This window comes from Arachis hypogaea, chromosome 12 (genome assembly GCF_003086295.3).
Source record: "Arachis hypogaea cultivar Tifrunner chromosome 12, arahy.Tifrunner.gnm2.J5K5, whole genome shotgun sequence".
NCBI lineage: Eukaryota > Viridiplantae > Streptophyta > Magnoliopsida > Fabales > Fabaceae > Arachis > Arachis hypogaea.
This window is the reverse complement of record NC_092047.1, coordinates 93,028,129-93,050,240: the sequence shown is the minus strand read 5'-3', so window position 1 is coordinate 93,050,240 and position 22,112 is coordinate 93,028,129. Positions and strand designations below refer to the sequence as shown.

General features: G+C 34.5%; 1 long non-coding RNA gene across 1 annotated transcript; it reads left to right on the top strand.

Moving 5' to 3' along the window:
* Window positions 1-18,287: 18,287 nt before the first annotated feature.
* LOC112729325 (uncharacterized) lies at window positions 18,288-20,107 on the top strand. The gene is made up of 2 exons (XR_003166481.2): window positions 18,288-18,642; window positions 19,349-20,107. It is a non-coding gene; the product is annotated as an uncharacterized lncRNA (long non-coding RNA).
* The last annotated feature ends 2,005 nt before the right edge of the window (window positions 20,108-22,112 follow it).

Sequence of the window (22,112 nt, the reverse complement as noted above, 5' to 3'; positions counted from 1 at the left end):
GCTCAGCTTTTGAGGAGGAAAGAACTTGGCTAGGAAAGCCTTGACCAGCTTATCCTAAGAGTTCAGGCTATCCTTAGGTTGAGAGTCCAACCATACTCTAGCTTTGTCTCTTACAGCAAAAGGGAAAAGCATGAGGCTGTAGACTTCAGGATCTACTCCATTAGTCTTAACAGTATCACATATCTGCAAGAATTCAGTTAAGAACTGAAAAGGATCTTCAGATGGAAGTCCATAAAACTTGCAGTTCTGCTGCATCAGAGAAACTAATTGAGGTTTCAGCTCAAAGTTGTTTGCTCCAATGGCAGGAATGGAGATGCTTCTTCCATGTAAATTGGAATTAGGTGCAGTAAAGTCACCAAGCATTCTCCTTGCATTATTGTTGTTGGGTTCGGCTGCCATCTCCTTTACTTGTTCGAAATTTTCAATAAGGTTTTTTCTGGATTGTTGTAATTTAGCTTCTCTTAGTTTTCTCTTCAGAGTCCTTTCAGGTTCTGGATCAGCTTCAACAAGAATGCCTTTTTCTTTGTCCCTGCTCATAAGAAAGAGAAGAGAAAAAGAAAAGAAGAGGAATCCTCTATGTCACAGTAAAGAGGTTCCTTATTGTTAGTAGAAGAAGAGAAGAAGAAGAAAAAATTCGAACACAGATAGAAGAGGGGGGTTCGAATTTGGTGAGTGATGTGAGGAAGAGATGTTGGTAGATGAATAAATAAATAGAATAAGATGAGAGAGGGAGAATTTTCGAAAATTATTTTTGAAAAAGAGTTAGTGATTTTCGAAAATAGTTTTTGAAAAATGTTAGTAGTTTTCGAAAATTAAGATTTAAAAATTGAAATAATTAGTTAATTAAAAAGAAATTTTGAAAAAAAAAGGGAAGATATTTTCGAAAATTAGAGAGAGAGAGTTAGTTAGGTGGTTTTGAAAAAGATAAGAAACAAACAAAAAAGTTAGTTAGTTAGTTGAAACAAATTTTGAAAAGATAAGAAGTTAGGAAGTTAGAAAAGATATTTTGAAATCAAATTTTTTGAAAAAGATAAGATGAGAAGATATTTTTGAAAAGATATGATAGAAATTAGTTTTTGAAAAAGATTTGAATTTTTTTAAAATCACAATTAATGACTTGATTCACAAGAAATCACAAGATATGATTCTAGAACTTAAAGTTTGAATCTTTCTTAACAAGTAAGTAAGAAACTTGAAATTTTTGAATCAAAACATTAATTGATTATGTTATTTTCGAAAATTTGATATAAAAATAAGAAAAATATTTTTGAAAAATATTTTTGGAATTTTCGAAAATAACTAAGAAATTTGAAAAAGATTTGATTTTTGAAAAAGATTTTGAAAAAGATAAGATTTTCAAATTGAAAATTTGATTTGACTCATAAGAAACAACTTGATTTTAAAATTTTTTGAAAAAGTCAACTCAAATTTTCGAATTTGATGAGAAGAAAAAGGGAAAGATATTTTTTTTTATTTTTGAATTTTTATAAGGAGAGAGAAAAACAAGAAAAATGATGCAATGCATGAAAGTTATGGATCAAAACAATGAATGCATGCAAGAATGCTATGAATGTCAAGATGAACACCAAGAAGACTACGAAGATCATGATGAACATCAAGAACACATTTTTGAAAAATTTTTAATGCAAAGAAAACATGCAAGACACCAAACTTAGAATTCTTTAATGCTTAGACATAAAGAATTCAGCAATGCATATGAAAAACAAGAAAAGACACAAAACATGCAAATGCAAAGATCAAACAAGAAGACTTACCAAGAACAACTTGAAGATCATGAAGAACACTATGAATGCATGAGAATTTTCGAAAAATGTAAGATGAGTATGCAATTGACACCAAACTTATAACATGACTCAAGACTCAAAACAAGAACACAAAAATATTTTTGATTTTTATGATTTCATGATTTTTTTGTATTTTCTTTTAATTTTTTTTCGAAAATCATTTTAAAAAAAGAAAAATAAGGATTCCAAAATTTTTAATATGAATTCCAGGAATCTTTTACTCTTTAGTCTAAAGCTCCAATCAAAGGGTCAGGCATGGCTTAATAGCCAGCCAAGCTTTAGTATGTATCCAGACATGACACGCCTAACATGCCCTACAGTCATGGCTTTACAGCCAGCCAGGCTTCAACATGCTTCATGAAACACTAGAATTCATTCTTAAAAATTCTGAAGAAAAATATATTTTTGAAAACATTCTTATTTTTATTTTTTTTCGAAAACAAAGGAGAAATTTTTGAAAGATTTTTGAAATTTTTTTTTGAAAAATAAAACAAAAAGAAAATTACCTAATCTGAGCAACAAGATGAACCGTCAGTTGTCCAAACTCGAACAATCCCCGTCAACGGCGCCAAAAACTTGGTCAACGAAATTGTGATTACACTTTGATTATGTAAAATTCATCGCTCTTTCTTTCCCTAGTAATGGCGCCAAAAATATGATGCCAATACCATGGTTCACAACTTCGCACAACTAACCAGCAAGTGCACTGGGTCGTCCAAGTAATACCTTACGTGAGTAAGGGTCGAATCCCACGGAGATTGTTGGTATGAAGCAAGCTATGGTCACCTTGTAAATCTCAGTCAGGCAGATATAAATGTCAGTCCTTGTTCAGAACAAATGTCAGTCCATGTGCAAGCGGGATTAACCACCATTCTTGCCATTGCAGTAAAATCTCGAGCAAGTGGGATTAACTACCATCCTTACCCGGACAACCAAGAACAAGCGACATTAACCATTGTCCTTGCCCTAGCATAACTCAACTCAGTGTGGAAGTGGGATTTATCACCATCTTTGCCATGAGCATACATCAATTCACAGTAAAGTCCTTAATTAGTTTTGAAACCATTAAGTTCATTAACCACATTCTCATTCAGTTTACCAATTTCTTCGTCTTGTGAGTGGGATAACACCCCCGTCCTCACAGCAGGCAGGATAAAATATCTGTACCACAATGGTGCACGAAATTGTGATTACACTTTGATTATGTAAAATTCATCGCTCTTTCTTTCCATGGTAATGGCGCCAAAAACATGATGCCAATACCATGGTTCACAACTTCGCACAACTAACCAGCAAGTGCACTGGGTCGTCCAAGTAATACCTTACGTGAGTAAGGGTCGAATCCCACGGAGATTGTTGGTATGAAGCAAGCTATGGTCACCTTGTAAATCTCAGTCAGGCAGATATAAAATAGTAATGGGGTTTTCGAAAATAATACTAAAATAAGGATAGAAATACTTATGTAATTTATTGGTTAGAATTTCAGATAAGCGTGTAGAGATGCTTTCGTTCCTCTAAACCTCTGCTTTCCTGCTATCTTCATCCAATCAATCTTACTCCTTTCTATGGCTAGCTTTATGTAAGGATGTCACCGGTGCCAATGGCTACTTTCAATCTCTCTCGGGAAAATGATCCAAATGCTCTGTCACAGCACGGCTAATCGTCTGGAGGCATCACCTTTGTCATTGGTTGCATCCTATTCCTCCCTGTGAAAATGGTCCGATGCGCTGTCACTGCATGGCTAATCATCTGGAGGTTCTCGATCATACTGGAATAGGATTTACTATCCTTTTGCGTCTGTCACTACGCCCAGCACTCGCGAGTTTGAAGCTCGTCACAGTCATTCAATCCCAGAATCCTACTCGGAATACCACGGACAAGGTTTAGACTTTCCGAATTCTCATGAATGCCGCCATCAATCTAGCTTATACCACGAAGATCCCAATATCTCGGACTCGGTCCCCTGTATTAGTAATCTAAGAGATACTCGTTCAATCGAAGGTAGAACGGGAGTGGTTGTCAGGCATGCGTTCATAGGGAATGATGATGATTGTCACGTTCATCACATTCAGGTTTAAGTGCGAATGAATATCTTAGAAGTGGAATAAGTTGAATTGAATAGAAAACAGTAGTACTTTGCATTAATCTTTGAGGAACAGCAGAGCTCCACACCTTAATCTATGGAGTGCAAAAACTCTACCGTTGAAAATACATAAGTGATAATGGAGTTCATTGGTCTCGGCCCCAGAGGGGAACCGGAGTAACCAAGACTATGAATACAATGATAAAAAATTCTATTTATAATAAACTAGCTACTAGGGTTTACAGAAGTAAGTAATTGATGCGTAAATCCACTTTCGGGGCCCACTTGATGTGTGCTTGGGCTGAGCTTGAGTGTTACACATGTAGAGGTCCTGGAGTTGAACGCCAGTTTTGGTGCCATTTTGGGTGTTGAACTCCACTTTGCAACTTGTTTCTGGCGCTGGACGCCAGAATTGGGCAGAAAACTGGCGTTGAACGCCAGTTTGCGTCATCTAAACTTGGGCAAAGTATAGACTATTATACATTGCTGGAAAGCCATGGATGTCTACTTTTCAACACAATTAGAAGCACGCCATTTCAAGTTCTGTAGCTCCAGAAAATCTACTTTGAGTGCAGGGAGGTCAGAATCCAACAGCATCAGCAGTCCTTCTTCAACCTCTGAATATGATTTTTGCTCAAGTCCCTCAATTTCAGCCAAAAAATACTTGAAATCACAGAAAAGCACATAAACTCATAGTAAAGTCCAGAAATGTGAATTTAACATAAAAACTAATGAAAACATCCCTAAAAGTAACTAGATCCTACTAAAAACATACTAAAATCAATGCCAAAAAGCGTATAAATTATCCGCTCATCACACATCTACACTGCAAACACGTAACAAGGGGCATAAGACCTCCATCCTTGTCCAGTGTAGGTGCCATAGCAATAACAAATCAGTACGCAAGCGGAATAACACCCAGAACTTCCCAATCCAGTTATTCAGACCATTGTCAATCATTATCAATGTTCTTAAGTAATTTCATAAGTGATTTAACTTATTAACCCCGATTATCTATTTCATCAATTTGAATCTATAAACCCCATTCATGTATTAGTTTTCCAAATTCTTTAATATGTGAGTGGGATGGAACCTCCGTCCTCTCCGCGGGTGGGATAAAATCACCATCTCCGCAACATGTCATCCGGTTTAACCAAACGTTTCACCAGGAATAATTCAATTTAATGCCTTAAAAATACTCTCACTCCTTCCAAAGCCTAAAAACTAGTTATCAGACCTTAATTGGGGGTTATAGAAGTTTACAAGCTTCCTGGAAAAGCCAACCAGTTAAAAACAAAGTTTAATTGAGAAAATAGGATTTGTGCGTACGCATCACCTTGTGTGTATGCACAAATCAGAAGCGTTTCCCAACTTGTGCATACGCATGTACGCACAACTTGTAAAATCCCTCTCGTGCGTGCTTACACCCCTCGTGCGTACGCAAAAGTCCCTTCACCCATTCTGACTTTTGTGTGCACACAACCATATGCGTGTGCACACATACTAGAATTTCGGATTTTTCTGCAAACTCTTAGCTTTTAGATTTTTATACCCAAATTTAAACACTCATAACTTTCTCTACAAAATTCTATCTTCCTTCATTCTCAGATAGATTTAAAGATCACTCCACTAGATTTAATTCAAGATAAATTTTGTTCAAATTTGAACTCCGAGCGCCAAGTTATGGCCTATCGAAGTTATCTAAAAATCTATTTTTACCAAAGTCACAGAATTCTTCAATTTCATCCATTCTAAATTCAATTCATTTATAAACTATTTCAAAACTATTTCTACACATTCCAATTACTCATTTATCAATCCTCAACCATTCCAAGCCTAAATTATCTCACTTCAGACTTATTTAACACATTCCATCAACAATGCAATCACACTACATTAATCACCCAAACAAACCACATCGTTCCATAACCAAATCAAAATATGGCAATTATGCAACTTACCATAGCTTACCTCGTAGGAGATACCTCACCCTATTACGGCCTTCGGCCTAATTTTCACACTAATCAATAAAATGATAACTATACCACAACATTTAATTCCGATTCCACTCATATATTCATACATAACTCACCAAACATACAATCATGCTAAAATCACAACATATCATCAACACACCACGTTCAACGATATCCTAGAAAAATTAACCTAGGTTTTCACATAGTGTTACACAATGTCTGTCTGAAATTAAGACCCATACCTTATCGACGGTGGTTTTCCCCAACTCTCAATTTCCTCTTCGGACGAATCCAAGCTATAACCAATCTACCAAGATCCTGCCAAGTACTCTGCAACCATCCCAAGCATCCAAATTCACACCAATATCAATCAAGCATCCACGCTCTCCACAATTAAGCTATTCACAACAAAATTTACAATTTTTCTCAATCTAGATTTCATAAAATTAGAAAATCCAAAAAGAGAAAAGCTTTTTTTACCTTAACCCACTCAAATTTGGGATAGAACTCCCTTGAAATTCATATTAGAGTATCTCTAAAGAACCAAAATCACAAGATTTCAACTCATACATATACCAAAAATGCAAATCCAATGGGAAATTCAAAAATAGAGCACGGATTTTAGATTACTCACCACAATAGTTATATAGAATCGAAGAGGATGAGAAGAGCGACGTGTGGCCGCAAACGGTTTGTCAATCGAAGCTACGGATTGAAAGTTATGTGGATTTGAATGTGGTGGATCAATAGTATATAGGACTCATGTTCTTCTCTCTCTTCTCTTTGTTCGTGGCTCTCTCAATGGGGGAGTGTGCTGAACTTTTGTCAAGTGAGAGAGATATATAGCATGGGCTTGGACCCAATGTGAACTCGTTTGTAATTTTGAGCCCGTTGGCCTTATCTTAGTCCAAAATTTTTAAAATAAGTATCCAGATTTCTATTTTAAATATTTTTCTTGTCATTTTTACTGTTCTAATTTTTTCACTCGTGATATCAGACAGATTTAAACTGATACAATTAATTTTAATGCCCATATGTATTTTTTTGCAATTGATTATATTTTTGCACTCAAATTTTATTTAAATTAAATTCTCATTGGCATTTTTCTTGAATTATAAATATTAAATTCATAATTATTTTTGCTCCCATCTAATTCATTTATTAAGTATTAATTAATTATTTATCATTTACCTGAATTTTACATCAATGGGCTCAAAATTTTTAAAATAAATATCCAAATTTCTATTCTAAATATTTTTCTTGTCATTTTTTACAATTCTAATTTTCTCACTCGCAGTATAGGACAGATTTAAGTCGGTACAGATAATTTTAACACCAATACATATTTTTCTGCAATTAATTATATTTTTGTGCTCAAATTTTATTTTCTAAATTAAATTCTTACCAGCATTTTTTCTGTATTATAAATATTAAATTTATAATTCTTTTTACTCTCATTTAACACATTTATTAATTATGAACTAATTATTTATTATTTACTTGGGTTTTACAAGCTAGTCAGGGACAGACCTAGACAAGAAGGAGGGGGCACTTGCCCCATTAAAAATTTAAAGACAAAGTACTAAGTACATATAGATCAATATCTTTTTTTTATTATTATATTATCTTTTTTTCATTAAAATTTAGGTTAAAAGAAACTTTATATTATTAAATTTAATATAAAACAATATTTATCTTGTTATAAGTATCAAAATTAAAATAAATAAATAAATAATTCAACATTAATAAATATTGATAATATATTTTTTAAGACTAGCCAAGTAATGAATTACTAAGCTGAAACTTAATTTTCGAACCATAAGTAAAATTATTAGTTTTTTTTTTCAAAAATTAATTAAAAAAAGAAATAATATTATCTATCTATTAATTAATAAATTGATAATACTTTAAATTAAATTTAAAAATATATATAAAATATAATATTTCATTATTTTAAAATAAAGAAAGAAAACTATTTCAATTAATTAATTTTTTTGGGTCTTTATACATATGATTTTAGTTTTAAAATATAAATATATCAATGTTTAGAAAAATTTATTTTAGTATATTTTATCTCCATAACTAAAATTTTTTGGGTCTGTCACTGTAGTTTGTCATATAGAATAAATATTTAGGAAATACTTTAAGCCTATATAAAACATTAAGTATCATAAACTACTGTTTTTATGACAAAAAAGAAGAGTGATCAATGACAAAAAATGGTGCAACACTTGCAAGCAGCAACAGATATAAAGAGCCTCCTCTAAATTTTTTTAAAATAATAATAAAGGATAAGTACTTTTTTCGTCCTCAAGGTCTGGGGTCAAAATCGATTTCGTCCCCAACCCTTTTTTTTTAAAAAAACATCCTCATCGTTACAAAACGCTTTAAAATCATCCTTCCCCCCAATTACAAAATTTTTTGGACACATTTGCCCCTGATGGTCTATATCCCTTTGTTTTTCATTCCCGCAAAACTAATTTACTTTCTCATTTGTTACACACATTTGAAGGTGATGTTTCATGTTCAATGATGCCCTAGGTGTGGTGTGTCTTCATCGGAGGAGTATCTGAACTGCATTTGGAGGTCACTAACTACGGTGAGGAAGGTGGTCGGTCTGGCATTGTCATCGACATTGAGGTATGTATGCAGCATTTTTTACGGTGTTGTTTCGAGTTAGCTGTGTGAGGGTTTGAATTGGTTTTTTTTTTGTGTCTTTAAGAAATGGGAAGCTTTACCCTTACTGTCTACCATGGGGGTAATTTGGTTATGAAGAAGGGACGTTGCAGTATTTAGAGAGAGAAAAGACAGTGATTGAAGATGTTGATAGTGATTGCTGGTCTATATTTGAGGCATATGCAGAGCTAGGGCAGTTCGGATACACCAGAGAGAACATTGCCACTCTGTGGTATAAGGATTCAGCTAGTCAATGGTTAGAGAATGCCCTGAAATTATTTACTACGGATAGAGATGCACTGAAGATGTGCAAAATAGCAAACTTGAGGGGTCATGTTGAGGTGTTTATGGTGCATGTAGTTGAGGATGCTGAAGAATTTTCTGAAGCTGGGTTTATCGATGTTGGAGGCCAAACAGAGCAGAATCCAGGTAATGAGTTGGTGGCTTATGAGGGTGAAAAAGTTCAAGAGATGAAAAATGATGATGTGCAACAAGGCAATGAAGGAGATCAGGTAGATACAGATATGGCCGTTGAAAATGAACGGGGTGAGTCAAACAGCGATGATGACAGTGATGATGAGGAGTTTATTCCGTCTGATCCTGAGGGTGATAGTGTAGATGACATTCGTTTTACAGATAGTGACGAAGAATACGATGATGAGAGTGGATTTGAGGAAGACACAACTGCCAAGAGTAGCAAGAGGGTTGATAAAGGCAAAGGGGTTATGAATGGGGATTTTAGTGATGAGGAAGGCTTCAATAGCGATGAGGTGGACTTGGAGTATGAGGTTGGTGTTGGTTCCGGTGATGAGGAAGGAGAAGGGGAAGATAAGAATGAGGCAAGGAATTATCCAATTCATAAGAATTGTAAAGACATGAATAGTTACAAGTGGGAGGTGGGAACAGTTTTTGCTTCAAGAGAGGAATTTAAGGACACTGTCACGTCGTATGCAGTACAAACGAGAAGGGGACTGAGGTATGCGAAGCTTGATTTGGTTAGAGTGCGGGCTGTTTGTCAGCCTGGTTGTCCTTTTTGGTTGTATGCTGCTAAGATGAAAAATGAAGCAACTTGGCAACTACGGTCCATGAACCTTAAGAATAGTTATGGCCAGTCTCATAGGGTTGGAATAATGCATACAAAGTGGCTGAGTAGGGCTTTTAAGAAGAAGGTGGAACATAATCTGAGGGTTATGATCAAGGAATTGGTGAACAAGGCACAAAGGAAGTGGAACCTGACAGTTACAACCTCAATGGCAGCTAAGTCTAGGCAAGCGGCATTGGATGAGATACAGGGAGAGTATAGGAAGCAGTACAAGAGGATTGGTGATTACTGCTATGAGTTGCTCCATTCTAATCCAGGATCCTCAGTGACTCTGAAGGTACAGAGGTCCCTTGACTTTGAGCAGGAGCAGTAACACTCATCTTTGAACAACTATTGCATATTTCAAAGACTTTATGTATGCCTAGATGCTTGCAAAAAAGCTTTCTGCACTGTAGAAAGTTCATAGGGTTGGATGGCTACTTTCTGAAAACCCCTCAAGGGGGCAGCTGTTGACGGCTATAGGGTGGGACCCGAATGATCAAATGCTCCCTATCACCTATGCCGTTGTGGAGTCAGAGACGAAGGATAGCTGGACTTGGTTCCTGAGGCTGTTAATTCATGATTTCGGGTCTGAAACAATTGGCAGGGCAACCTTCATGTCTGATCAGCAGAAGGTAAATATGAACTTAATATTAGCTTCCTCATTTAACTTAATATGCACTTAATATTATGAATACTTACCTCGTTTTGCTAGGGGTTACTGCCTGCATTTGATGAGGTGATCCCAGGTGTAGATCACAGGTTTTGCATTTGACATCTCTACAGCAACTTCAGAAAGAAGTTCCCTGGACTGCAATTGAAGCAACTGATGTGGAGATGTGCAAAAGCTACACACTGGAAGGATTGGGAGAGAGAAATGGCAGTGATCTGAGGGGTTAATGTCGAGGCTCACAGGCATCTGAACTCTATTCCTCCAAGATTCTGGAGCAAGTCCAGGTTTAACTTCCATTCCAAATGTGATACTCTTGTAAACAATATGTGTGAAAGCTTTAATGGGACAATAGTAGATTCTAGGGAGAATCCCATAATTACTATGCTAGAAAAAATTAGGGTGTACCTAATGAGTAGATGGGCTGTTAATAGAGAAAGAATTCAAAAGTTTAATGGAACAATTTTACCTAGAATTAGGAAAAAGATAGAGAGAAGAGGAAGGGCAGCCGATGAGTGGAGGCCTTACTGGTCTGCTGCACAAACTTATGAGGTTGTCATGGGTTGAGCAAATATGCTGTTGATTTATCTCTTCGTGAGTGTTCATGTAGGAAATGGCAGCTAAGTGGAATTCCTTGCACACATGCAATCAGCTGTATAAACTTCAAGGGTCTTGACTTGGATGCGTATGTGGATGACTGCTACAAGAGAGATGCCTATGTCAAGTGTTATGAAACGACAATCAACCCTCTCAATGGCCCAGATCTGTGGGAGCACACAAACTTCGATGATGTCATGCCACCACCATACCGGAGGCCTAGTCACAGACCAGTGAAGAAGAGAAAAAGAGGACCTGATGAAACAGAGGATAGATGCCAGACACACTTGTCTAGGAGGGGGCAGACACAGAGGTGTTCAAGGTGTGGTGCAGCAGGTCACAAGAGAGGAAGGTGCAGCAATCCACCCCTCCCTGTAAGTTCAGTTCTTTCAATGTTCTGCTAGGGTTTATTGCATTGTTTTCTATCTGTATGTTGGCGTTTATGTGTCTCCTTCTTGGTATATTGCAGGCCCAACACTCTAAACAAACTGCTGTCAAGATTGCTACTATAGAGGAAGGAAGAACTCAATTTCAAAACCTGCTATGCAATCTGCTACCAGAGGGAGGAAGAGGTCCAGAGGTCAAGGAAATTCATCATCACAGCCCCAACCAGCCACCAGCTCAACTCCCATAACCAGGTCCAAGTCATCCCATTTCCAGCCCATCCCCAAGCCCAGAACACATGCAACTAGGCCCAATACAACAGCAACAACAACTCCCCAACGAAGGCCCAACAAGAAGCCCATCAAAAGCTCAACCCAACCACCACCAGTCAAGAAGGACAAGGGTGCATCCAGCTCAAATCAACCAATGATGCACAAGGTCTCCTTCTCTCACAAGATTGCACTGCATGTTTCTCCAAGGAAGTTGAGGCTGTTGGCAAAACTGCCTCCAAGGGAATGGGAAAAGCTTTGACAATGTTTACTAACTATTTAAGTTGTTAGCTGGTTAATGTAGATCTAGTTTGATGATACTGCTATGGTTGTGATATTTCATTTTGGTTGGAACTTATTACAAACTACTTATACCTTATGTTGTGTAAAAGTGTCCAGAATTACTGCTGTTTTGATATATACTCCAACTGTCATCTGGTTTCATGGATGATATAAGACTATTACCCTTGGTTTGTTAATGAATGAAGTCACATGCTTATGTTTTGGTTTATCTATTTCTGCTTTCATTGTAATGTTCTGCAAGTACTCTATGCTACAGATTATGCATTAGTAAAACAGACACAAATATTCAGTCAAATTTCATCTCAACCATTTCCACTTTCATTGCCAAATTTTTCTGAAATTACAGACACACACAATCACTTACATACATATATACTCAACTACAATAACCACTTTCAATACCAAATTACTATCTAGTCACAGCAGTAATTTCTAAATTACATAAAGTAGTCTTCAACGGCTAACTACAAACTAACTAAAATTGACCTATTTTCTACCAAACTTTCATCAACCCAGTTTCAGAGGCACCAAACATGGTAAACCCTGGTTGTGATTCAACAAAACCTGCAACCAGCAACATACACAACCAACCCAGCCAACCATACTGAACACTGCAGCAACATTCAACTTCCACTCAGATGCCTTCACGTCTGCCTTCAGGGCTACAACTTTCCTCTTCAACCTTGCAACATGCGGGTCTTCGCTTCCAGATTCTGGATCTGCCCAACGAAAAAACTGACATTCATCATTAACCTACATCAGCCCACCATACTCAGTGCCCAGAAACAAAACTTTGGGATCAGCTGAGAATAACAAAATATGAACTCACCTCATAGTAGACGCAGCCCCAAAATCGGCGACCTGGGATTTTTTTTGGTTCCGGAAACTCGCAACACTAGTCTCTCTCCATGCCTACAAAGAATCCTCCTCTTCTGCGCAGACCCCCTGCTCTGAGCCGACCTCGAGCTCTCCGATGCCATGGCCGTACTCGAACCCTAGCCCTAGCAGACGCATTTTGCTTCTCGTTTGGGGGTGACATTTTTAGTTAACAATAAATCTTTATTTTCTAATTCATTATGTAGGTCAACTACCGGTAACAACTTCAGGGGCAAATGTATCCAAAAAATTTTGTAATTGGGGGGAAGGATGATTTTAAAGCGTTTTGTAATGTTCAGGATATTTTTAATAAAAAAAAGGTTGGGGACGAAATCTATTTTGACCCCAGACCTTGGGGACGAAAAAAGTACATATCCCTAATAATAATAAGTTATTAAGTATATAAAATTATTATATATATTATATAATTTTATTTTTTGTTTAAAACATATATTTAATATTTAGTCAAATATAAATAAAAGACCAGTCCAAATATTAATAATCTTTAATATCTAAAAAGTAAGTAAAATAGTAGAATAGTTTTATCTAAATGAATTCAACGACCAAGAGAAATTTCACATTAGAATGCAAGTTTAATATTATAAACTTGATATTTTTAATAATGTTGAATTAAGTAACTTGTGTACAATTTCTAAGTTATATTAAGAGTTAACAAAAACAGGAAAGTCTTGAACATATCATTTGATTGATTATTTGATTCGTTTAGTATTAACTTTTTCTGTTCAATTGCTACAATTGAGAGATCTTTTTAAGTTATGAATATTATGAAGAATACACTTGAAAACAAAATAAAAGATGAATTTCTAGCTAATTATCTTTTGATTTGCATTAAGAAAAAGATTGTTGAAATATTTGACACAAATTCTATTATTGATGAGTTTTATAATAGACTTTTTTACTTAAATAAAATAAAGAGACCTCAAAATTATTTGATTTTCCTAAATCAATTTTCAAAATGCGTCCCCTATTCCTATTAATATATAAATTGTCCCAAGATTGTGTGTTTTAGATTATATATTACACGTTACACCGATCCTCGAACGATTTATGCTTGGAAGTTTTCTCAAAAATGCACATAAATCGTTCTAGGGTAATGTGGTTGCCAAAAATGAACATAAATTGTTCCACCCTGTGATGATTTACGCTTTTCTCTCTTAAAGCACAGTATCCTGGGATGATTTATGTTCAAACTTAAATCTTAGGAGTTTGTGATGATTTACGTGTTGGAGACTAACCTTTAAGACCCTGTAATGATTTACGTTTGGATTGACAAAGCTCAAGATCCCAGGACGATTTATGAAGATAATGAATCTATAAATAAACGAGTATGGTGTATAACGAGACAAATATGAAGTAAAAATTTTGGGAGAGATGGATAAGAGTGTTTTTGCTAGTTCATCACCGAGAGAAAATTGATAAAAACATTAGTGAGGGTGTTACGTTCTCTAGTAAAAAGTAGATTGGTTTGTTTGTAAATTCGTCAATGAGTTTGATGGATTTACAAAATAGTATATTACAGAAGTTAGAAAAGTGTGGCAAAAAAATGTGTAAAGCAAGTATTTTTTTCGGACTCCTATCTCACTCAAACAAGGTAATGTTAAGTTTGGAAAATATGAGATTTCAAGCGATGACGACATGTGAATTATATTTCACAATCAAGCTAGATTTTCAAATTTGGGCACTATGGAGTTATTTGCGAGAATTGTTGATGTAGAGGGTAGCTCTGGTGGATCTGCTCTGAATCCACCAACCAACGTGATAGAAGAGAATTCTAGCGCCATTCTAGTAGGTCAACAGGTTACTACCTATGTTTTGCCTCCATCATTTGTAGAAGATTTATCCGTTCAGGCAGATAATGCAGATGACTTGGTTGATGTGCATACCTGGGGAGAGTTTGCAGCTGCAGTGAGAGCAACACTTGTATTGGACGGTGCACCCGCATTCATGGAGGTCAAAGATAGAGATCCACTTACGGAGGCTATAGGAGATGATGATCAGATTTGGAACCACCCATTATTTGAAGATAGCGATGGCGAGGAAGACACAACACCTGTCGGGAGATCACAAGCCCAGTCAATCTCTCAGACACAACAACACCCTCCACACTTCTATCACGTAGTAGTGTCGACTTCCATAACAACATGTGCTCAGGTAAGAGCGTTATACGGCATCCAAATGAACTGCAAGATGACAATTAATCAATATTAACGCACATTTAAGCTTCAATAATAATAGAAAGCAAGTAATGGAAGTTCATACTTACATCATCTATAGTCAACATATCTAATCTATGCCGAGTAATGATGACCTAAGGACCCTTTTCGTCTGACGATGACTGGTACCTACCCCACCTGAAAGACACATAATGATAAGCGTTACACTAAGGAAAAAAAGGGTAACAACTAATGCATTATACAACTAATTTATAACAACTAATCACCTCAATGCAACCGGCCAAAAAATGGTGTCAAACTCTCTGGGCCTAAACATGGGAAACGCCGAAAATCTAAGACTACACCAATGCTAGTGGCCCATCAGCTAGGTTTTTAACATTTCGGTTATCAACTCTACAAAGATACCTATATAATTCAAGACAAGGTGGTTGAACCTCAACTATACTTGCCGAGTCCGTCGAGGTCTGCAACATATGACAGCCACCGTAAATAAACTCTAGTACTAGACTTGTCCCCGAAAAGAGTCGTAGACAACAATATTATAATATAGCCACGCGCATAAACCTGTATAGTAGCCTCTAATGCATTAGCGGGCATGACTTTGAACTTGTTTTAGAACCAGGAAAAAAACTGTGAACTTATCGATACAATTGTCTAGTGGAAGTTCACCAAATAACTCTTCAAACCACACCCATGCAGGCTTTTCCCCCTACATCAACTGCTCGAAATCACTGAGACATCTACTAACTGCAAATCCATCAATAAGGAGGCCAAACTAGTATACCACATCCTAATGGCATGTAAAATGTATGGATCTTTGGACGCTATTTCTCCACAAATGTACTGATTAGCGGCTCATCAAGCTTAAACCAATAATCATTCAGCCTTACATCATGTAGTAAATTGGCACGATCTAAGTAGGGCACTATACGGTCATGCATTATCATCTTCTGTTGTCTACGAATACTCCTAATACATCAAGTTGGTTGATAAAATAGAAATATTAAAGGTACAATTTATCCGGGCATTATACCTAACAAAAATATATAGTTAAAAGTAAAAAAAAAAATTTATGAAATAAAGTTCTGACGTAAAATAGGCCCAATTATAGGTAATCATTATAATATCACAAGTCTAACATCATAAGCATAAATTCATTATAAACGAAATTTTCTACTTTAAATCTCTAGATTCACCTAAGTCTAACATCCTTCATAATCACCCAAAAATCTAAAAATTCACTAAACAATAAGACCCTAAACTTTATAATCACAAAATTCTAACAGTCAATTACACTTATTGTCATTTACCAACCACAATCTCATTAGATATTCATATTGAAATTAGATTAAATTCATCAGTAGATAAATGTCATTAACAGAACAATGGCATCAACTAAATCAACTAAATACGAATTCTAATCATGATTACTAACTTCTTCATTGATAAATCTGGCAACATGGGCAATACCGTCCAGGCGGTACATATCTCCCTCATTGGCGGCCATCCTTGCCTCAACGCTGATTCTTCCCACTCTATTGCACAATTGCCGTTTTGTGCCGCACTCCGCCGCAAATTGGCCACTCTATGCCGCACTTTGCCACAACTTGGCCGCTATATGCCGCACTCCACCGCTCACTGCCCCTTCCTCCACCACTGTAGATAGCCTTATTCTTCCTCAACCTTCTCTCTGAAAGCTTTGGTACAGTGACAATGGTGGCTCTTCGGCTAAGGTTAATCGTGACGGGGTATTGGACTTCCTATCCACAAGTAAATCGTGGAAGGGTCTTGAGAGTTAGCCAAATAGAAGGTAAATCACGCCAGGCTCGTGTAGTTTAGGGTTTGAATGTAAATCATTCTAGGGTATTGTGTTTTAAGAGAAAAAAGCACAAATCATCACAAGGTGGAACGATTTATGTTCATTTTGGCAACCTCATTATCCTGTGATGATTTATATGCATTTTTTGAGAAGACTTTCAAGCATATATTATCTAGGTATAACATTTAATATATAATCTAAAGCACATAGCCCTGAGATGATTTATATATTAATAAGAATAGGAGATTCGCGTTTTAAAAATTAATTTAGGAAAATCAAGTAATTTTGGGATCTCTTTATTTTATTTAATTAAAAAAACTTTTATAATATGAAGAATCCATCCACATATATAATTTCATTAATAAAAAATATACACATATTTTTTATACTTCAAAATATATTCTCTACCATAGAAATATATAATAATTCGTCTCTATTTGCAAGTATAGTTATTGCTGTAATATATTATTATTTTTATTATAGTTAAGGACTATACTCATGTATGTCTATGGATTGAAAGTTGTGAATTCTCTTTGCATTCCCAAGTTATAGAATAATGTAATCTTTTCAATATATATCTTGAAGAATTAAGTTACGATAGTTTTGCACCACGCGTAAAAACCAAAATGGTTTTTCCTTTTTTTCTTTTTGCTTTAAACTATAATTTATGCCACCATTATTGTACAGACATCACATTATTTTTATAATTAATTATTTATTATTATTTAATCTTTTTTTCCTCACTTTTGTTACACAAACAACTCCTAATTAATTTTATATTTTCAATGTTTTTATGAGGCATGAAACTTTAATTTCCACCTTTTTATGGTCTATATTTTATATTTAGCACCGTTTAATGTACATTATATTATCATATAAGTTCGTTCTTATTACACAACAATTAATAAGATATCCTCTGGTTGAGCTGGAATATGTCTCTCCAACTAGAATGATTAATTGAAAAGTGAAAACAACACTACTTCGCTAAAATTAGAGGTTTCTGTTTTGCTTATATTAGTATTTTACAGCTCTTGATATATCTTAGTTCTGGAATGATATCTTATAGAATAAGTATTTATGAAAAATGATCGTCTATCATAAACTTACGATTGCAAGAAAATAAAAGGAGAGTGATTGAGTGGCCAATGATTAGCTATAATCCCCTTTATCATCACTACTATTGCACAAGAAACTCCTCATCAATATTATGTTTACAATTATTTTATGAGGCATATAAAGCTTTTCAAATTTTATATTACGTACGCATCATCTAATGTTCAATAATATTATATATGTTCTTACGAATAATTAAATGAAATTATTATCTAATGAATAATTATCAAAGATGGTTCAAGAGACAAATTCAAGCTTAACTATGCAAAAACATCATTCACTAAAATTAGAGGATTTTTTTATTAGTATTTTCTAACTCTTGCTACAATGAGGGGACATGACTTAATTAAGAAAGGAATATACTAGTTCTAGCTAGAATAATCATATAGAAAAAATATTTGGGGAATATTTTAAACCTATATAAAACATATGAACTACATACCATATACTAATGTTTTCAAGATAAAAAAGAAGGGTGACCAATATGGCTAAGAATGGTGCAACACTTGTAATTGCAACGCTAATGATTTTAGTAATTATTTGTTCTGGTGCGATAGATGAATTTCATGAAACTATTCCTGAAGAGGATTGGACTACATCCTATTATATTGCAAATCACTCTCTAGAAATTTGTGCCAAGAACTGCTTAATACGCCACAAGAACAAATTGAAAGAGCAGAAAGAATGTGTTAAGAAATGCATTTTCCACAAATGCAGTCAACTTTATCCGACAAATGAAAAAAAACAGGTCGAGTGCACTTTCAGCCTTATTGCTCAGTACAACAAGAAATACTTGTAAGCATCTAAGTTTTGGTTTCTGTTAACTATATATTTGATATGATCAATTCGTTAATTTTTTATAATTGTGTCTATTAGAATATATTTAACATGTTATATATTAATTTATACGAGATATATCTAAATATATACTTTTTCTAATACATAACATCCTAATGTATTCTAATATGGTCAAGAGATCAATCATTTATCGAAGAAAGTATTTGTGGCATTTACAATATCATATAAAAGAAAAAATTCACGAAGATAATTTAAAATTAAGGATAAAGTATATTTTTTGTTCCTGAAGTTTGATAGAAATTTTAAAAATATCTTTAAATTTTATTTTGTTTCAATTTTATCCCAAAAGTTTTTTATTTGCATTAAATATATCTTCGATGACTAAATTTTCAAAAAATTTAAGACCAATCTAACATAATGCATGAAAATTATGCTTAATTTGCTTGTGTTGAGGACTGTTCTTATAAAATTGTTGTTGAATTGGTTTTAAACTTTTTAAAAAATTAGCCATTTGGATTATATTTGATACAAATTAAAAATTTTCGGAACAAAATTAAAATAAAATAAAATTTAAAAATATTTTTAAAATTTTTATCAAATTTTAGGGACAAAAAATATATTTTACCGATCATGGTTTATTTCAATTTTGTTTTCATTTTAAATTCTTTTTGTTGGACTAAACGTTAAAGTTTGGTTTGAATAGTCATAGGTACCCGATGACTTTTTAAAACAATTAGCCAAGAGAGCATAAGGCCTGCAAAAAGCATGCATATAGTTAAAGATTATGAAGATTTCTAAATCCAAACACAATCTTGACGCATCCAAATATTTGAAACCCACCAATCCCCGTCATAAAATAGTCCACCTTTAACTATATCTACATCCAAAGTAATTTTTTTCATTTCTACCGTCAACAAAAAACCAAACCAAACCCAAAAACAACAACAAAAATCAAATAAAACTCCTTAAACATTACATTCAAAGCAGAACCTACATCCTACGGAACATTCTGGAACAACGCATAACCCTAATGAGGAAGCAAATGATGAGACGTTTTCGGCAAGAGAATGCCTAGTGCTGCAAGGGAACCAAGGTGAGGCAGGACTTTTGGCGGGAAGCAAATAGTTTGCACGAGGAATTGTGCAACTTTACCATTTTCCATATCTACTCTTCTTCCTTAATGTTACATTGTTATGTGTTTTTTTATTATTAATGTTATGCTTGTTATAGGCTAACAAATTTGATAGTTAAAAATGGGTGTTTTCATTTTATGTTTTTATTTTTGTCGAGGTCAAATTTGATAACTTTTGTTGTTAAAAGGAGTGTTTTCATTTCTTTGGGACATACTAGAGATTTTCGTTAGAATCATTCCAAAATCCAAAAGGCAGTATATTTGGATTTGGATGATTTGATTTATTGACGTACTACTTTTTGAATTGATGATGGTTTTTGTAATTGTTAATTTTGTGCACTAGTTTGTGAGAATTCATCAAGAACATTAATTAAAGCAATATATATATATATATATATATATATTGCTTAGTTCTTCATACTACTATTAAAGATGGATACAAACAAATAGCACATCGAAATAAAAGAATATTTACCTTTGGAAGCTAGTCCCCGTTGGCAAGAGAGTATTCAAATGTACACTACATAATTTTTGTTTGTTTATGGAAGTTTTTAAGCGAAAATTATTAAAACTTTTATAATATATTTTATTTGTTACAATTTTAAATAATTAACAAAAACTTTCGTTATTATAATATTTTTAATCTAATTAATTATGACAAATCGAACCCAAACAAATATTCACTGAGTTCATATAAAAAAAATTAAGAAAATCCTTCGAGAAAAAAAAGAGAGAGAATCTGAACTCCTAAAATCTCGATTCTATTGTCACCGTTATTCATCTCCTTGTCACCGTTACCGTCAAGTCTCCTTTGTCAATGCATTGCTGGTATGACGATGCATGGACATTGACACTGACATGGGACACGACACGACACGGCACACACCGACACGCGAATTTTAAAATCTTATAAGACACGGGGACACGTATATACATAAAATATAAAGTATTTTTTAGATAAATCGTAATAACATTTTGATATTTTATTGATATTAAAATATAAATTAATTTTTTAAATTATTTTTAATATCTTATTTTAATTATATCAAGTATTTAAAATATTTTTTATTTTAATAAATAACGGTATATACTATATCTAAATTTATTTCAAGAATATATGTTAAGAATAAGACTAGATACGCTGACACGTGATGGTATTTAGGTGTGTCCAAGCGTGTCCGGAAAATAATTTTTTACTTTTTATTAAGACACGGTTGGACACAACAAACAAGCGTGTCGGACGAGTGTCGGTAAGTGTCATGTTCAAAATGTGTCCGACACGCGGACACGATAACTCAACGAAGTGTCCGTGCTTCATAGGCTGGTAGAATTATAAATGGAGGACGAGGTGATCGTGGAGCCTCTCAATTTGTGGAGCTCTCACCTCTCGGAATAGTATTTCAGTGACGATTCCATTCAGATTATTGATGTAATGCTTTAGATCTTCCACTTCTGCGTTGTCTTCCACGACAAGTTCTACCTCTAGTTCTGCTTTTGCTCCAGCGGTTTGAAGCACTCAGAGCCTGGTTTAGGCGTGGACTCGGTGGTGCTGGCTGAGTATATTTGGGAGGCAAGCGAGCGGGAGTCTTTAGAAGTTTCGATTGAAACTACAATCAAAACTATCAAATCTTGTGGAACTGATTCTCATGTCGTTTCGAGTCATTGTGGTGAGGATTTATTCCTACTCTGTTCTTGTTTGGGTCGGGACTTAAATTTCATAATTTCAATAATATGAATTGTATATGAGACCTTCTGTATTTGAATTTATTCAATAATTATATATGTTGTAATTTTTGTAACCAAACTCAGGCTAATAGAGAAAGCTTAACCAAAATAATAATGTTAAAGCAACTGTATGTTCTCTTCACCATAGTCCTCTTAATTTTACTTTTGTTATTTGAGTTGAATTTCTTAATCTAACGCCCACTTTTTCTTCAATCAATCTGTAGATGGTTGAAAGCAATGAAATGAAATTAACATATCTTTGTTGGCATTTCTCAATTAAAACATAGTCGGTGAATAAAGGAGTGACCAAGTAAAAGAGACAACCGAAGAAAGCAGAACAAGTAAATATGGAAGGGTCTAGGGTTTGATCTGATCTCAAATTGGATTCTAAGGTACAAGTAAGATTTGCTTAACCATATTGATGACACGTCATCTTAAGCAAGTAAGAATTCTTAAGTTTAAATCAAATCTCTTATATTTTCTAATAGAATTTCATAAATAATAAAATATTTGAAGATGAGAGAGTGTTGTTGTATTTTCATGTGTTTTTAGGGTCAAAACAAGTAAGAATTAAAGCGTTTTTACAAGAAAAACACAAGTACAGCAAAAG